This window comes from Podarcis tiliguerta, assembly GCF_965153285.1.
Source record: "Podarcis tiliguerta genome assembly, chromosome: 13".
Taxonomy (NCBI): domain Eukaryota; kingdom Metazoa; phylum Chordata; class Lepidosauria; order Squamata; family Lacertidae; genus Podarcis; species Podarcis tiliguerta.
Window position 1 is genome coordinate 35874608 of NC_139546.1, and position 16697 is coordinate 35891304.

A 16697-nucleotide genomic window follows, 5' to 3' on the forward strand; every position below is an offset into this window, starting at 1 on the left:
GGAGGAGGGGGCTTCTCTGGCACCTCCCCCCCAGCACCTTGCTCTCTCTCTCGTGTGTGTGTGTGTGTGTGTTTAAAGAAAAGTGATGGGGGGAGCTTGAACTGCCCCTCTCCATCATATGGATGTTCTCGAAACACGTCGGACTAATGTGCAAGCTGTCCCTAGTTGGAGAGAAAAGCCCGCACCCCCTTGATTTAGGATTTTGCCCTTTTCCGGGGGGGGGGGCATACCAAGGTTTGACTTCAGACTTCTAACAGCACCCTTTCTCTCTAACACTCCCCCCCCCCCGACTGGGTTGCAGGGAAAATAATAGTGACACCCCCGTTTCTCTTTCCCTCCCTCCTCTCTCTCTCTCTCTCTCTCTCTCTCTCTCTCTCTGTGTGTGTGTGTGTACACGCTCGCGCGCGATTTGTTTGTGGCATTAATCACCCAGACTGCAAGAGTATGAGATGCAAAAAAGAAAGAAAGGCTTTTTGTTGTTGTTGTTTAAAAAACCTTCCTTCTTATTATTCTGAATTAATTCCAACCTATGCAACTGCAAAAGAATATCAGAGAGACAAGAGGCGTACAGACTTGATTGCAGCGTCTGGCTTTTCTTAGCAGTCTGTATTTTTTTTTTTAAGAGAGAGAGGGGGAGAAAAAAAAAGAAAGCCAATTGAAGGGCATCTACCTTTTTCCCGTTGAGAGACAAAAAGAAAAGCTAGGAAAGCGGGGCCGGGGGGGGATCCCTTCTTTCCCCTTAGAGCGGAGTCTTTTTCTGGTTGTATTGAACGGCCTCCGTTAAAGCGGCGTAAGGGAAGGGGGGGGGGAATCTAGCAGGATCGGGTCCCGCGTTCCCATGGGAGAGCGGAAGGGTCTGGAGGGGCGAGTGGGAGGAAGGCTCTCCAGGGACCCTCTGGGAGCGGAGCCTAGGCAGTCGGAGCAGATAGGAGCCAGGAGACTTTGGCAGGAGAAGAGCGCCTAGTGGTTAGTGGGCCCGGGCAGTACTAACGAGGAGCATAAAGGGGTGCGGTGGGAAAGAGAGCCAAGGCTCCTGGGTCTTCTAGGAGGAGCGCGGGGCTGAGAGCAGGAGGGAGCCCAAAGCAGGAGGGAGCCACTCGATCCTTCAGGAAGGGAGTGGATCGCGGTGGTTCAAGTGAGGCAAGGAGCCAGACATCTTCAGATTTCCACTGGGGGCTTGAGGACTGGAGCAACAGAGCCCCACCCCCCAAAAGGATTCTCCCACAAAGGGGAGGGGCGCTGGAGAACCTGGGGTGGGTGGGCGACAGTGTGTGAACATTGCAGGGTTGTGCCCATTCCCCGAACACACACACACACACGTCCGTCTGGGTCCTAGACGCCAGCGATGCCACGCGCCCTCTGAAATTGGGTTTGGAGGTGTGAGAAGAGCCAGAGTCAGGCCCCCGCTTGGGTCTGCCAGAGGATCTCGCTGGGTGTGAGCTGCAGGACAAAAGGAAGCCCAGCCTGGCCTGCCTGGATCAGAAGCTAGCTGAGGTGAGAGCGAGGTTGAAAAGCCTGGTGGAGCTGGGGAGGGAAAGGAGACTTTTCCCCAGCGCGGTTTGGTCAATGAATGATCATGGAGGGACCACACCTCTCATCAGCAGCAGCAGCAGGAAAGCCAGCAGAGGGAATCTTAAGATGGCAGTTTGCAAGACCAGGGACGTGTGAATGGAGGGGTCCCAAGCCAGACCATGCCAAGGAAGGGGCTGCCTGAAGACGATTAGGAGGTATTCAGGTTCCCCACCGGGTGGCAGGCTGGCTCTTACAGAGGTAACTCTCCCTCCCAAAGTGGGGCGGGGAGGGGGGCGTTGATAGGAGGCTTGCCTAAACTGGCCTCTTAATAAGGGTTTTGACAGGTAGGATGGGAGTTAAAGAGGATTTTATTTGTGAGCGGGTGGAAAGGCTGGGATGTTGAGACAGAGAGTGATTTATCTACCAGTCATTAAAAGAAAGGAAAAATCTGCCATTTGAACGCCAGGCTGAAGCACAGCACAATCCTTTCTGAGTCTGTACTCTGCCCAAAATGAGTTGGGAATGGATGTATCCGAGATCTAGCAGCAGAGGTGGGAGAGAACCCAGGCATCCTGGTTGGCTCAGGCCCCTCCCCCTCCCCAAATGACAGAGGGGGCTGGTTTCCTAATTCTAACCCTGGATGCAGAGGACTGGGTTCCCCCCGCCTTCCCCCTTCTCAACCCAGAAGCCGCCTCCTACGCCACCCCAAGAGTCCAGATAAGGAGCACACTTCTTTCCCCATCCTTCCTTGGCTCCATGTGCCTGAGGAAGATGACATCTCTTAGCCTGCCACATCTGCCTTCCTCCCCAGCATGCATGTGTGCACGTGCACACATGCACAGCAGTGGCTCCATGCTTCCCATGCACTCGTGGGCGCAAGGGGGAGGTAGGTGGCTTTGCTGGGCGCCAGTCAGTCACTGACTGAATAGTGGACTGGGAACTGGGAAGGGCACAGAGGTAAGAGAGAGGAACAGAAGGGGGGTGTTGATGACCAGGCCCCTGAACTCCTTCGGGAAAGGTTTGGTCATTGAGAATTGGATGCAGAATCCCCTTCCAGCACCTTCTGCTTTTTCCAAAGAATTCACAAGGTGGTTCCTCACATGCCCTCCTAGTGCTCAAATTACTGGGTGGAGTGGGGGGCGGGTGGGTGATGCGTCTCTTTAAAAGGCATGGTTTGGCTAAAATGGGAGGAGTCAGGAGGTGGGGCTTGTCCATTTTATTAAGGCCCTCTACCCTTACCCCCATAGTTCAAGCACGGTGCCCTCTCTCCCGCGTATGTTGGCATCTGGGCAACTCTTTTCATACGTAGGGTCTCATGCCAGCCCATGGGAACAGCCATCTAACAGAAATAGCAGCAAGGTGTGAGTGTGAAAAGGAATTGAAGGGAAAGAAAAGAGGGGGCCAGGGAATTTAGGGAGTTGCCTGGAGAAAGGCCACAGATCCCTTTTTAAGAGGAGGCTTGCGATTCAGCATGCAAAGCACTTGCACCACCTATGATCCCTCAACAAGGCAGAGGGGCAGAGGCTTGGCTGGAGAACGTGGGCCACATTCTCATGACCACTTGCATGCCAAGCAAAGGGTGAGGCAGTAGGTGAAGAAGGTAATGTCCACAGGGTGATGTTTAATAGAGAGGAGCAAGGCAAGAGGTGCTGTACCACAGGAAGAAAGGTGGGAACCATTATAGGACCTTTGGCGCTTGAGTAAAGAAATACCGTCTTGTTTGTGTGTGTGTTCTATTCAGTATTCCCTTTTCTCTGTCCGGCTGCCTCCTGCTATGTTCAGGACACCCTTCTCTAAAAAGCTCTCCTCACACTTCATGCGCAGTCCTTGAAATGCCTATGGAACTCATTGTCACCGGACAATGCAAATACGTAGGGATTCAAAGTGGGTTTTTGTTTTTGAAAGGAAGGGAATCCTTAGAGAGGATAATGGAGAATGGGGTAAAACTGATAGCAGCCAGCAAAGATGGGTGTAGGAACCAGCCTCTTGCGGAAGACGACTGTGAAGCTGAATGCAAGGCAGAGGATAACATCACTTTGTAATTACTACTGTGGTTTCCTCAGGAAACAATGTTTTCCGTGTGGGGAGGTGGGGGCGGAATCCCTAAGGTGATGCTGGCTTTTCCGAAAGGATGTGCGAGCTCCGGCTTTTTCTCATCCTTTTCTCAGCCCAGTTTCTATTGCAGGTGGGTGTTTTGCTACAGCCTGCAGGCTAGCTGGACCACTTTTCATCTTTTGTGCAATCTTGGGGGCAGTCTGTGGCTGCCAGTCACAAAGATGTTTCTGCCCGCTTTTTCCCTAGGATTGGAAATGGGGCCACACAGTGGGCTCCGCAGCTGTGGGGGCTGAAGCGCTATTTTCCTTGCCGGATTCTGGAGACTAGATTAAGATGGATCATTGGTATGGCCCAGCCTGATGGTGACTATGACCTTTGAGTGTGTGCATCTTTGTCTATGAGTATCTGCGCTTGGGACCCCACATCGTTGGGTGTGTAGTATCTGAGCGTGTGCTTCTTTTCATGTGTCTATGTGGGCTTTTCACACCTGGAGTCTGGCCGTTCACATGTGAGATTGCTAACGTTTTACAAAGCAGGTGTGTCCTTGGCTGTATCAGTGGCTGTTTCTGCCTTTCCGATTGTGCATGTGTGTCAATGATCCTCTTTGCTGCTGTTTCGGGTGCATCAAAGGCTGCCTCTCTTTACTGATCACTGTACTGGGGTGTGTGTGTTAAATCTCACCTGCTGTGTGAACCTGTATCAGAGGCTGCCTCTCCCTTTTGTGCACATGGCTTGTTCTCTCCTCTCTGACTGTGCGTGTGGATCAGTGGCTGCCTCTGCCCTCTGACTGTCTGCTTTGCCGATTGCCTCCTCTCTTGATTGTGTGTTGCTCGGGTGACTCTTCTGGCATGGATATAGCTCGGTATCAGTACCTGTCTCTCTTCAGGTTGTGTGCGCGCGTGGCTGTTTTAGTGCATCAAAGCAAATCCCCCCTTTCCTGACTGCCAGCATTATTTAGCATGCAGGGGTTGGCCACAGTTCAACCTCAACGCCCCCCCTCACCCCCGCCGCCTTTCCAGCTCAGCCATCAATTCACTCAATGGACTTGGACCAATAAGTCTCAGCCATTCTCAACATGGCAATATTAGTCATCTACCTCCAGAGGATGGACTAGGTAAGAATGGTTAAGCACATTTGCCCTCTTGGTCTGCTGTGGATGGTATTACAAACAAATGAAGCTGCATTATACTGAGCCAGACCACTGGTCCACTTTGCCCATTTGTTTACCCTGACCAGCAACAGTTCTCTAGCTTTACCGGGAGATACCAGGGATTGAACCTGCAACCTCCTGCATGAAAAGCAGGTGCTCTGCCACTGAGCTACAGCCTTTCCCCTCTCCATCCTTGGGTCAAGGCAACTGTCTCTGCTGCCTGAGAAAGAGACCACATGTGTGGTCTCTCCCTCCAAGCACACAGTCAGAATGGCTTCCTCTCTCCTCCTGCCACTTGTAGATTTTTCTCACAGGTTGTGCCTTTTCTCCCTTGAAGAGGCGTTGGCTGCTAGAAGAGCCTCCTAGCAACAGATTAGCTGGTTTGGGTGTGGTCAGTGAGAGATGCTGAGGCACACGACTAACTGTGCTGCACAGATTTAGTGCCCAGAATGCATTAGAGTGCCTACAGCAGGTTTTAAATTGTTGAGGTTTGAAAGATTGGCGGTTTAATTTATGTTTTAAATTTTGCTTATTGTAATTTTATGGTTATAAGCCCTTTTGAGACCTGCATGGTAAAAAGTGGGATATAAATTTTTGAATAAATAAATGGTATACAGTGCAGCACTACTAATAGTATTATTACTAATAGCAGTAGTACTGTGAACTTGTATGAGGACGCACACACAACCAGGAATACACACTGAATACAGTGGGGACAAGTAAATATTTGACACTGCCTGTGGCAACAACAGCCTTCCACCTATATTCCCATGTTTTCCCCAAATATACAATGAAATTGCAGCAGCACAGTTGCATAGTGAACCCATCTGTCTTTAAACACCCCGGTAGCTTTATCTGCAGGCCTTGAGACAGAATCAATAGTTTGCCCCCACCATTTTGCAAGCGGTTTTCATCAAATGTACTTCCAGCAACGTAGCTGTGTTCTTTTAATTATTGATATGTATGCACCTCGGTGATTAGTAGTGTGCGTTGAATGGAGAACATACATAAGCACTGGTTAGTTTGCACATTCGCTAGGTGCTGTAGTAGACAGTGTACTCTAATGAAGAGCATAAACAGGGAACTCTGCATATGTGCAAAAACTCAAGTGATGCTGGGAAATGTGTGCAAACATGACGGCATATTTCACACACTGGCTGGTCATGGTGAGTTCACCACTTGGAAAACATGTACGTTCTCTGGTCAGGTGTGAAATGCTCAGATTCACTAATATCCCTTGGAGGGCTATACACATTGACTGGTCAGTGTACACAATTCCCATTGTTAAGATATTCTCCACATTGTCCAGGGAGCATGCACAATTGCCAGCATTTGTCAGACACATTTCCCCATCTTAACCATATTTCTGAAATATAGATGCTTTTGTGAGTAGGGTTCTATCTCTACATATCTTCCCCATGTGGTTGCTAGAGAATTTTAGGTACATGATTTATCACTGCTCCTTCTTGCAACAGCTACAGTTAAGTATACTGCCATATCTATTCCCTTGTGCAAATATGGACTACTTACCTGCTCTTGGGGTGTTACGTCATGTTCTCAAATGCTCTGCTTACCCTCATTCAAGGAGATGTTGCCATCCTACACAATGTGAATTGACACCAGATTCTGCCCTGTCGCGACATAGCCTCATGGCTTGTATGACACAATTTTTGTCATGCAGGATGCCAACGTCTTTTAAGACAAGGGTGAGGAAACGTTAGTCCAACAACTTTGGGGTCGGGGGGCAGCAGCGGCGGAGGACGGGTCCCCATATGCACATCCTTTATGCCATTGTACCAACAGGTCAGTAAACACTGTAACAATGTTCTACTTCAGACACTACTTAGACAAAACAACATGGTTGCATATTAGCACACAGACCTACTTAGTCGTGCCATTGTGTTTTGCTGCCATAAATACACTTTAATGTAGTACTTTAAATAGCTCCTTTGAGATGATAGTCTTCACACTGCACCATTGTACCTATATGTTAATGCGCTTTTAGATAATACCTGCCCGCTTTCACGTTCTTCAGGCCCATATTAAAAAAATCTATCTACAAGACAGTAAGCTCTAGGAAGGCCTCAGCTCAGTAGTAGAGAACATCCTTTGCATGTTGACGATCCCAGGTTAATCCCTGGCATCTCCAGGCAGGGCTGGGAAGGATCCCTGTCTAAAACCACAGAGAGAGGCTGCCACTCAGTGGAGGCAATACTGAGCTAGATGGACCAGTAGTCTGACTAAGCATATGGCAACTTCACTTGCCTTCTAATGTCTGCAATTCCACAACCGACTTCGTTGCACACTAAATTACTCCAAATCTGCAACAACTGGGCTGTCAAGCTTTACGATAATTTATAAATACATCCCCTAATTTTTGGCCCTGTTTCTCACACATGTCATCAAGGGTACTGTTTTACTCCATAGCTACACCTTGCTTCTAGAGAGAAGTGTCTTTGCCTTTTAATGCCCAGGTCGAAATAAAGGAACTGTCATCCTTCCCACCCTTGGACCGATTCTTTTGACTGTAGCTGCCAATATTGATCTTGTGTGTGCAGCCCATCCTATTACAAAGCTCATCCAGGTCACAGTTTATCACAGATACACTCACAACCAAGCAAAAACCTTCTCTGGTTGCAATGTTTTCCATGCTGTACACTGGGATCCTCCTGAATCTAGTTTTGGGCTGTAGCTCTTACCCCTTCCCCAGACACACTAATTCAAGCTGCAAGCAAATACATGGGAATAATTCTATAGATAACACCCATTCAGAAGGAGATGCCACGATTGTAAATGGCTGTATGAGAGAAAGTGCCTCCTTTTCAACACACTCTGCCCACCCTCCTCTGCATATAATCCATGGTGTTGTTTATTAATACCATTCTTCAGCCAAACCTACAGGCTCTTTCTGGCAGTGCCAACACTGATTCTCAGCACCGGCCACTTTTTTCATACATGCTGTCTCTGTGTTCATTCACACCCTCTCTCATTTATCTCTCACTGCCTGCCGCCCGCACCCTTGTTCCTTCCTGCAAAAAGCAGAGGATTCTGGGACCATTGCCGACCCACCTCCTTCCTCCAGGTGCTCCAGTTTCCAGATCCAGCCATTAATGGATACTTATGAAAAGCTCCCCCCCACCCCGCCCCATGCCCGGCTCACGCTCCACTAAAGAGCAAGAGAGTGTGTGGGCTTCACAATACTGCCAGGCACAGCTGTGCTAGCAAAAGTGGCCTGTTGTCCGGGTTCCAGGAAACAGAGGTGATCCAGCACGAGGCAGAGGGTTTTGGCAGCTTTGCATGGAATCTGTGTGCACACCAAAACAGCTGGGAAAGGGCCTTGCCAATGGAGGGAAGAAATGAAAGAGTTCGGGAGCAGCTGTTTGGGCAGGGATTCTCCTTCACCTGGCACTGAGAGGCAAGTGCTATAAATTAAGAACGGAGTGGTTTAAGGTGGTAGAGTTTGGGGGGGGGAGGTAGATTGCAGAACCCAGGAAGATTTAGGCCACAAACACCTCACCTATTAGAAGTTAGTAACTTAGGAGAAAGGTTTCTAAAATGAAAGGTAATGAGGCTCAAGCCTCTTGTTAGACCCTGAGCCAGAGCAGCCAAATTGAAGTTTGGCTGAGATTATATAACTGAAATGCACTCTGCACATGCTTTATCACTACTTCATAAACTGAATAACAGAGGCTCTGGCTAATCTCTGACTCGGCTTAAAAGTTGGGTATGGTGAGGTGTGTAGGGCTGCATAAAAGTAGCAGGTTAGAACTGGGAGAGAAAAGCCCAAAATGGAGGTGGGAGGGAGGAGTATTAACCTGGGATTACCGGGCATCAGCAGGGAGAGATTTTGTGCGGGCAGGTCTTGAGTGTGTGCGCGCATGTGTGGCTTCCAAATTAATTACAGTCAGAGAAGAGCCTGTGAGCGTCACTTGATGGGATTAAGGGTTTGTGGGAGGCGTGAAATTGACGCATGAAACCCTAGACCCTCTCATCTCCCCTCTGGCCCTGGGAACCTGGTGATTGGTTCCTCTTGGCTAATAACTCCCCCCCCCCCAATTTCCTTCCCTCGCAGCCTTTCTTGGTCCCCCACTTTTCCTCCCCAAAAAACCTGTCGCAATCCAGGGGGATTTTGCTCCTGCAGGCAGCTGGCAGGTGGAAATGAAACCTGCCGACTTTGATTAAACCTCTCTGAGGCGTGTGTGTCGTCTCATCGGTGCTGTGTGTCTCAAAGAGAAGCAGGGGCTGATCATCCCAGCATCACCTTCCCTCTTCCCCAAATTAGGATGCCTCACAACTTTCAACACCAACTGTTTGGATTTATTTATTTATACTTTAGAAAGTGAGGGGGATAAACAGGCTTTATAAATATGCCCAGTGGGCAGAGAAAGTGGATACTGATGAGAGTTTTTCCTCACTCTCCCCTAACTTGGGGTCACCCAATTATGTCAGTTGGTAGGAGGATCAGGACAGAATGAAGAGTTGCCTCCGTGCAATGCATAATTAACCTGTGGAATTGCTGCTGCAAAAGGTGTGAGCAATGTGTTTAGAAAGCTTTAAAGGGGGATTAGATTAATTAATGGATGGCAGCCTTTGTGTGGAGCTTCCAGGTTCAGAGGCAGTGCCACTGAATAACAGTTGCTGGGAAGTATAAATGAGGTGAAAGCTTTGTTTGTAGGCTTCCTGGCAGCATATGGCTGGCCAATGTGCAAAATGGGAGACCAGAGTAGTTGAGCCTTTAGTCTGATCTAATGGAGCTCTTTTTTCATTTATTTCTTGCTTAAGAGAATCATAGAGGGGAGAGTGGGACCAAAAGTTTGTACAATCCACACAGGCAAATCCCCCCCCCCCCGTTTTTGCCCCATTATATGGCAACCAGACGCACCCACAAAGTCACATCAAGGGGTCACCCAATATCAAACTGGTCATTCATTCATTCATTTCATAACATTCATACACCGCTTGATTGTAAAACAACAACAACCTCAATGTGGTTTATAAAAAGATAAAACAATAAAATTGAAATAAAATCATGGCTATACTTAAAAACATACAAAAGTTAAAATGCTAAAGCAGATTAAAATCGCTTCAACTTCCTAGCATCTGGGTAGACTTGTCTAAACCGGAATGTTTTCACCAGGTGCCCAAAATACAGTGAAGGCACCTGCTTGATCTCAATAGGCAGGGAGTTCCAAAGTGCATTAAACAATCAAGTTCTTATCAATGTAGAATGGGTATATGTGGCACCTGCGGTAGTGCCAATTTTGCTGATCAAAGTGGTTGAGTGGGCACGTGGAGCAAGATGATCTCCTACATAAACTGGTCTCAAGTTGTTAAAGGCTTTATATCAGGGGTCAGCAAACTTACCACGCCTCGGGCTGGTGTCTCCAGTGCCAATCGTGTGGCGGGGCGGAGGGCAGGGGAGTGTGTGCCCATACCCGTGCGCACACACTATTTCTGGCGCACTTCCGGGTCGGAAGAGCACCGGAAATAGCTAGTGTGCACATGCACAGGCCTCCTCCGACCCAGATGTGCACCGGAAATAACTCTTGCGCATGTGCACAAACTATTTCCGGTGCTCCTCTGACCCGGAAGTGGGCAGCTGCGCAGCGCAGCGCCGGTAAGCGCAGGCGGCGGCAGAAGGTGGCGGGGGTCGCCACGGGCTGGATAAACGAGTCCCTTGGGCCTTATCCAGTCTGTGGGCCTTGGTTTGGGGACCTCTGCTTTATATGCTAATAGTAGCACCTTGAATTTGGCCCAGGGGCAAATTTGCATCCAGTGCAGATCTCTGAACACATGTGTTATATGCTGACAAGGCCTCACTGATGTCAGCAATCATGCTACAGCATTCAGCACTAACTGCAGCTTCTGGATGAAGCGTGAGGGAAGCCCCACATAGAGCGCATTGCGGTAATCCAGTCTTGAAGTAACCAATGCATGAACTACTGTGGCAAGGCTTTCCTAGTCCAGGAATGGCCACAGCTGTCAAATCAGCTACAGTTGGTAAAGTATACTTCAAACCACTGAGACTATCTGAGCCTCCAGTGACAGAGCCAAATCCAGAAGCATCCCCAGACTGTGAACGTGCTCCTTAAGAGTCAGTGCAACCCCAGCCAGGGCAGGCAACTGACCAATTCTTGGACACAGGAACTACTCTCACACAGTGCCTCATTGCAGTAAGGCCCTGTATACTATTGTGCTCCAACCTCACCCCAGACCCTCCAACTGCCCCTTTTTTCCAGGGGCGTCCCTGATTTAGAGTAGCCAGCCCAGTTTCTCCAGTTTCTGCAGTTAGTGCTGAATGCTGTAGCATGATTGCTGACATGCTACATATAGGCCTTGTCAGCATATAACACATGTGATCAGAGATCTGCACTGGTTGCAAATTTGCTACTGGGCCAAATTCAAGGTGCTACTATTAGCATATAAAGCAGAGGTCCCCAAACCAAGGCCCACAGACTGGATAAGGCCCAAGGGACTCGTTTATCCAGCCCGTGGCGACCCCCGCCGCCTTCTGCCGCTGCCTGCGCTTACCGGCGCTGCACTGCGCAGCTGCCCACTTCCAGGTCGGAGGAGCACCGGGAATAGTTTGTGCACATGCGCAAGCGTTATTTGCACCTGTTTTCATTGGCAAAATGTTGGAGGGTGTGGAGTTATCCGACCACCGAGCCATCTGAAGGCAATCCTGTACAGTTGTACCTTGGTTGTCGAATGCCTTGGTACTCGGATGTTTTGGCTCCCAAATGTTGCAAACCTGGAAGTGAGTGTTCTGGTTTGCAAACATTCTTTGGAACCTGAACGTCCAACGGAGCTTCCACAGCTTCCAATTGGCTGCAGGAGCTTCCTGCAGCCAATCAGAAGCCGCGCTTTGGTTTCTAAACATTTTGGAAGTCAAACGGACTTCCGGAACAGATTCCTTTCGACTTTCAAGGTACCAATGTATAGGGAAGGTTTTTCCCATGTTTAATGTTTTGTTATGATACTTTGTATGTATGTTGGAAGCTGCCCAGAGGGCTGGGGCAACCCAGTAAGATGTGTGGGGTATAAACAGTAAAATTATCATTATGGAGTGGGACGTCCCTATTTTCATTGGAGAAATATTGGATGGTATGTCACCCCACAATAAGGATGCCCATCAACTCTAACCCATAGATGCCTCACACTATTTTAGCCTTGTTCTACACTCAAGCTGGACCATATTTCTATCTGATAGAAGGCTCCAAAATGTCAGGAAAGGTTCTTTTCAGCCCTGCTATCTGATATTCTGTAACTTTGGGGAGAATGGGAGCTTCAAGATGGTGTGACAGAGGGAAAGAAAGAGCGAGTGCTAGATGAAGTTGCAATGCTGCTCTCTCCACCCACTTTTGGTTCTGCACCCACCCATGGCCCCCAAGTTGTCTCTTCCAATGGCTCAATGGCCCTTCGCAGGGCCCACTTGCTTCAGCCAGAGGTGCCAGGGGGACACAGCCAGGGTCTATGTTGGACCACTGAACTATGAGTCTCAGAATGTCTTTTGTATCTAGCAGCCCTCCCCTCCATCTGTACCCTCCATCCCTCATGTTCCCCAGACCCTGTGATTCTGCTCCTCAGACACACGGACCTCACAGTCTTTCCAAATGCGAATGCGGGATCTCTACACCAGACTCAGCTGCAATTGCCTTTGAATTAAACAACAAAAACGGGGGATTCAAGAAGGTCTTTCAAAGCTTTTCCTGCAGAGGACTTGGACGCCTCTCTTGCCCTCCCTCAGCCTTGAGGTGCTTGAGGGTGTCGGCTTCATTCCTCCAGTACTTCAGCAGCATTTGTGCTTGTCATGCCAGTGAAGAAAAAGTATGTGAGCTTCGCCAAGCCAGTGTCCCTGTTGTATCCCAGCTGTCCTTCAGTACTAAGCAAGGGATCCCTGTGTTAACAGCCGCCATCCCAAGAGCAGGTGTAGAGGATTGCTGTGTCCATAACGTTTTTGTGTTTGTAAGTCCTAGCAGAGAGGCAACAATGGTCTAGTCAATGCAACCACCCACCTCCACCCCAGAAGCAGCTGCCTTAGTCCCAGGCAAAAGTGTGTTGTCTGCTTGCGGGGTGCGGAGGCCGTTTGCCCTGGTGTGTGGCATCCACCCGGCGATGTCAAACACCCGGGGGCCATGTTCGTTTCTGTGTTCCTCTAACTGAGACGCGCGGAGGAAAGAAAAAGCGAGAAAAAGGACAAAAACGCAGCACGACTCGGGGCCCCGAGGGGAGAGAAAGAAAAGGCAGGAAAATCAATAACTCCGGCAGGAACCAAAGAGAGAGGGGAGAGGAGGAAGAAAAGGGAAAAGAAAGGAAAGCTCATTGAGGGAGTGGGGAGAAGAGGCAGGGCGAGGGAAGTGGGGGCAGAAGTCTGACAGCAATGGGGGCAGAGCATTAGGAAGGCCTCTTGCCGTCTTCTGGAGGATGTGGAGTGCAGGCGAAAGCGTCAGCAATAGCCGGCTTGCCTTTATGTGGTGTGGGTGTAAAGGCAGGAGCTGGTTGTGTGTGTGTGTTATTTCACATGGGTTTATTTAAGAGCTGAGACTTTGTCCATTCTATGGACTGCTTTGCAACAGTGAAATTCCTACATGCAGGGGGCCTAGGAACATAGGAAGCTGCCTTTTACGGAGTCAGGACCCAGATGACTATCTAGCTCAGCACTTTCTACACTGACTGGCAGCAGCTCTCTAGGATTTCAAGCAGGGGTTTCTCCCAGCCCCATGTGGAAAGGCTGGGAACTGAACCTTCTCTGTGCAAAGTGGGTGCTCAACCATTGGGCTAGGGCATATTAATTCCTACACAGAAGTGGCATCTCTATAAGAATTTATTCTTCTTATTATATATTTACCCTGTTCCTTGTCCAAAGAGATCATGGTGGTGTACGTGGTTCTACCCTTCCCTGTTTTATACTCACAACAACCCTGTGAGGGAGTGGGGAAAGAGAAGGGGGGCAGGCACGGGGTCCATGGGTTTAACGGCTGAGTGGGGATTTGACACTCTAGTCACTAGACCTGGCTCTTCACCCTTCACATCTTGGCCAATGTGAAGGAGTCTCGGGGGGGGGGGGGTTAGGGGAAGAGGGCAGCTATTTATTCCTAGTCCCCATGTGGGTACATTGTGCACTGCTCACTATTCATAATTTACAGAGCACTTAAAAAAAACCGACTTTGCAATCTACATTGCTTTCACAAACAAGCTCACAAGGAAGCAGATTACCAGTAGTCCCATTTTACAGATGGGACAAATAGGGCTGCAGGAAAAAACAACTTATCCAAGGCTGTACTAGTGATCTGTGGCAGAGACGCCTCTTGGACCAGCTGTCTAACCACTAGGTATTGGCATATCTATTCACCCACCCTTATTCTTTTCCCTCTTTGGGGTCTGTAAGATGGTATGGTCTCCGTGTCTGTTCCTGATAGTGGTAGGGTGACAGGAGCATGAAGGGGGGAAGGGGGGGTCTTTGCTTGCTGAAGGCCCTGATGAGCCGGGCAGAGCGCCGGCTTCTGATTGCACTCCCAGGAATAGAAACACTTCTGTGATTGCGGAAATTACTGTCTCCTCAGCAAAGAGGCACAGGGGATATATGGGCTTAACCTCCTCTCTTCCAACTGAGATCATACTTGTATTCCCACTTAGCCTGGTGTCAAGCCTTGTTTTCATGTGGCCCCAGGGTAGACCAAGGAAGCCCATGCGTTTCAGTATTTAGCCTTCTGTGGTCAATGTGTGGGATGACAGAAATGGTCTAAATACAGACATATGTGTATGTTTGCTTGCCTGAGTGTTGTTAACATCAGGGCTTTTGACTATGTATACGGTATTGCAGTTTAAAAAACCCTGGTGTTAAAGAAAAAGTCCTTGTTCTGTTTACTAGCAGATGTCTGCAAGCGAACCTCAAAGCAGGGTCACCTGAGGGAAAAGAAAGCCAGTGGACTAACAGAACCCTGCCCCTAGTATGTGGGGAGAGAAGGGAACTATCCTGGGATATAATCAGCAATTACTAGAACACACTGGGTGCTCAAGACGGTGTGGCCATCAATATACTTCCCAGCAGATTTGTGCCAGATATTGCTAGTGAGAGGTTCCAATCCTGGCCTGACTGCACTGGCTGCCAATTAGTTTCCAGGCCCAATTCAAAGTGCTGGTGTTGACCTATAAAGCCTTACACTGCTCAGGACCTCAATACCCAGAGACGCTCACCCGGTCCCATCGTTACATGTCTTTAGGCACCAGGCAAAAACATTTCTCTTTACCCAACCCTATGGCCATTAAATAATCTAGGGACTGTTAAAGCAGGTTTGTGTGTCTATTGTTATTATTATATGATGATGATGACGATGCTATCTATTATTATGTTTTTTATTGTGCTCCATAAAATATATTCTTAATGTTGTACACCACTTTGGAATCTTTTGATTAAGGGCGATATATAAGTACAGTGGTACTTATATAGCCTCAGCGCCTAGGGCTTGCCGATCGAAAGGTCGGCGGTTCGAATCCCCGCGGCGGGGTGCGCTCCCGTTGTTCGGTCCCAGCGCCTGTCAACCTAGCAGTTCGAAAGCACTCTCGGGTGCAAGTAGATAAATAGGGACCGCTTACTAGCGGGAAGGTAAACGGCGTTTCCGTGTGCGGCTCTGGCTCGCCAGAGCAGCGATGTCACGCTGGCCACGTGACCCGGAAGTGTCTCCGGACAGCGCTGGCCCTCGGCCTCTTGAGTGAGATGGGCGCACAACCCTAGAGTCTGTCAAGACTGGCCCGTACGGGCAGGGGTACCTTTACCTTTTATAAGTACAGTGGTACCTCGGGTTAAGTACTTAATTCATTCTGGAGGTCTGTTCTTAACCTGAAACTGTTCTTAACCTGAAGCACCACTTTAGCTAATGGCGCCTCCCGCTGCTGCCACGCTGCCGGAGCACAATTTCTGTTCTCATCCTGAAGCAAAGTTCTTAACCCGAGGTAGTATTTCTGGGTTAGCGGAGTCTGTAACCTGAAGCGTATGTAACCTGAAGCATATGTAACCCGAGGTACCACTGTAGTAGTAGTAATGTGTATGCATGGGAAGAAGCTACAGCTCAGTGGCTTTGGAACACAGTGTGTGGTGCCAGCTAGAGGGTAGGGGGCAGGGTGTTTGCCCCCGGTGATCGCAAGATCATAGCTTTGTGTTCCAAATTAATTAACTCAGATTGCTTACACAGCAGCCCTTTTATCTGGAACTGCCATCTTTGGATCATTCACTTTTCACTGAGCATCCAGACATCTTTGTCTTTCTGTTGCATCCCGGTGTTTTCTTCCCATGTTTCTTCAGACCTGATCTGTGATCATCACCATTATTTTGGGTAATAAAACTTAATTGTAGCAGCCGCCGCTGATCTAGTTTGTCAGGCAAAGCAGTACTGAGACATAAGCAGCAGTGGAGCCCTCCTGCCACCAGCAGCACCGCAATTTACCTTGAGGGAGCTGGGACGGGGGGGGGGGGGGGGCTTAGCATGGGCAAGACTAGGGCTGCACAGATGCACTGGCAGAACCGGACTTGTGCTCCTGCTGGTGCGTCTGTGCGACCTGGACCTTCTCTTTGCCCCAACTTTGCCCGGGTAAGCTGCAGTGGTGCCAGAGGGAGGGCGTCTCTGTGGCTCTGCCCCACCGCGCCAACTGCTACTGCTTTTCAGTCAAGGGATGGGGAACCAATGGCCTTCCAGATGTTGCAGGACTACACCTCCCATCATTCCTGGCCATGCTGGCTGTGGCTGACAGGAGCTGTAGTCCAGCAACATCTGGAGGGCCACTTGTTCCCCCCCCCCAGTTTTAAGTCCCTATTTGTCTTAAATTAAAGGATTCCTATTTACAGGTTCATCCTGTTTTATTGCTTCCTGATGTGCAAGGGAGCAGATTAGAGGTGAATAGCCTTTAATACACCTTTAATCTGCTCCCATGCATCGTAATTGCCACTTGGATAGTCTCTTGGATTTGCTCCAGTGCTAATTTC

At 49.2% G+C, this 16697-nt stretch overlaps 2 protein-coding genes across 10 annotated transcripts in view; one reads left to right on the plus strand and one right to left on the minus strand.

Moving 5' to 3' along the window:
• The window catches only part of KDELR1 (KDEL endoplasmic reticulum protein retention receptor 1), a 127929-nt gene that overhangs the window by 21684 nt on the left and 89548 nt on the right, over positions 1-16697 (minus strand). The gene's annotated exons all lie outside the window — the stretch shown is intronic.
• GRIN2D (glutamate ionotropic receptor NMDA type subunit 2D) overlaps positions 1-16697 on the plus strand; it is a 61444-nt gene that overhangs the window by 1298 nt on the left and 43449 nt on the right. Inside the window, exon 1 of one of the 3 annotated variants that reach the window (XM_083411567.1) lies at positions 3830-3911. The exons of the other annotated variants lie outside the window; for them this stretch is intronic. The gene's annotated coding sequence lies outside the window, so the exon portion shown is untranslated. Of the gene's footprint in view, positions 1-3829; positions 3912-16697 lie in introns of those variants that run through there. 3 annotated transcript variants of the gene reach the window in all.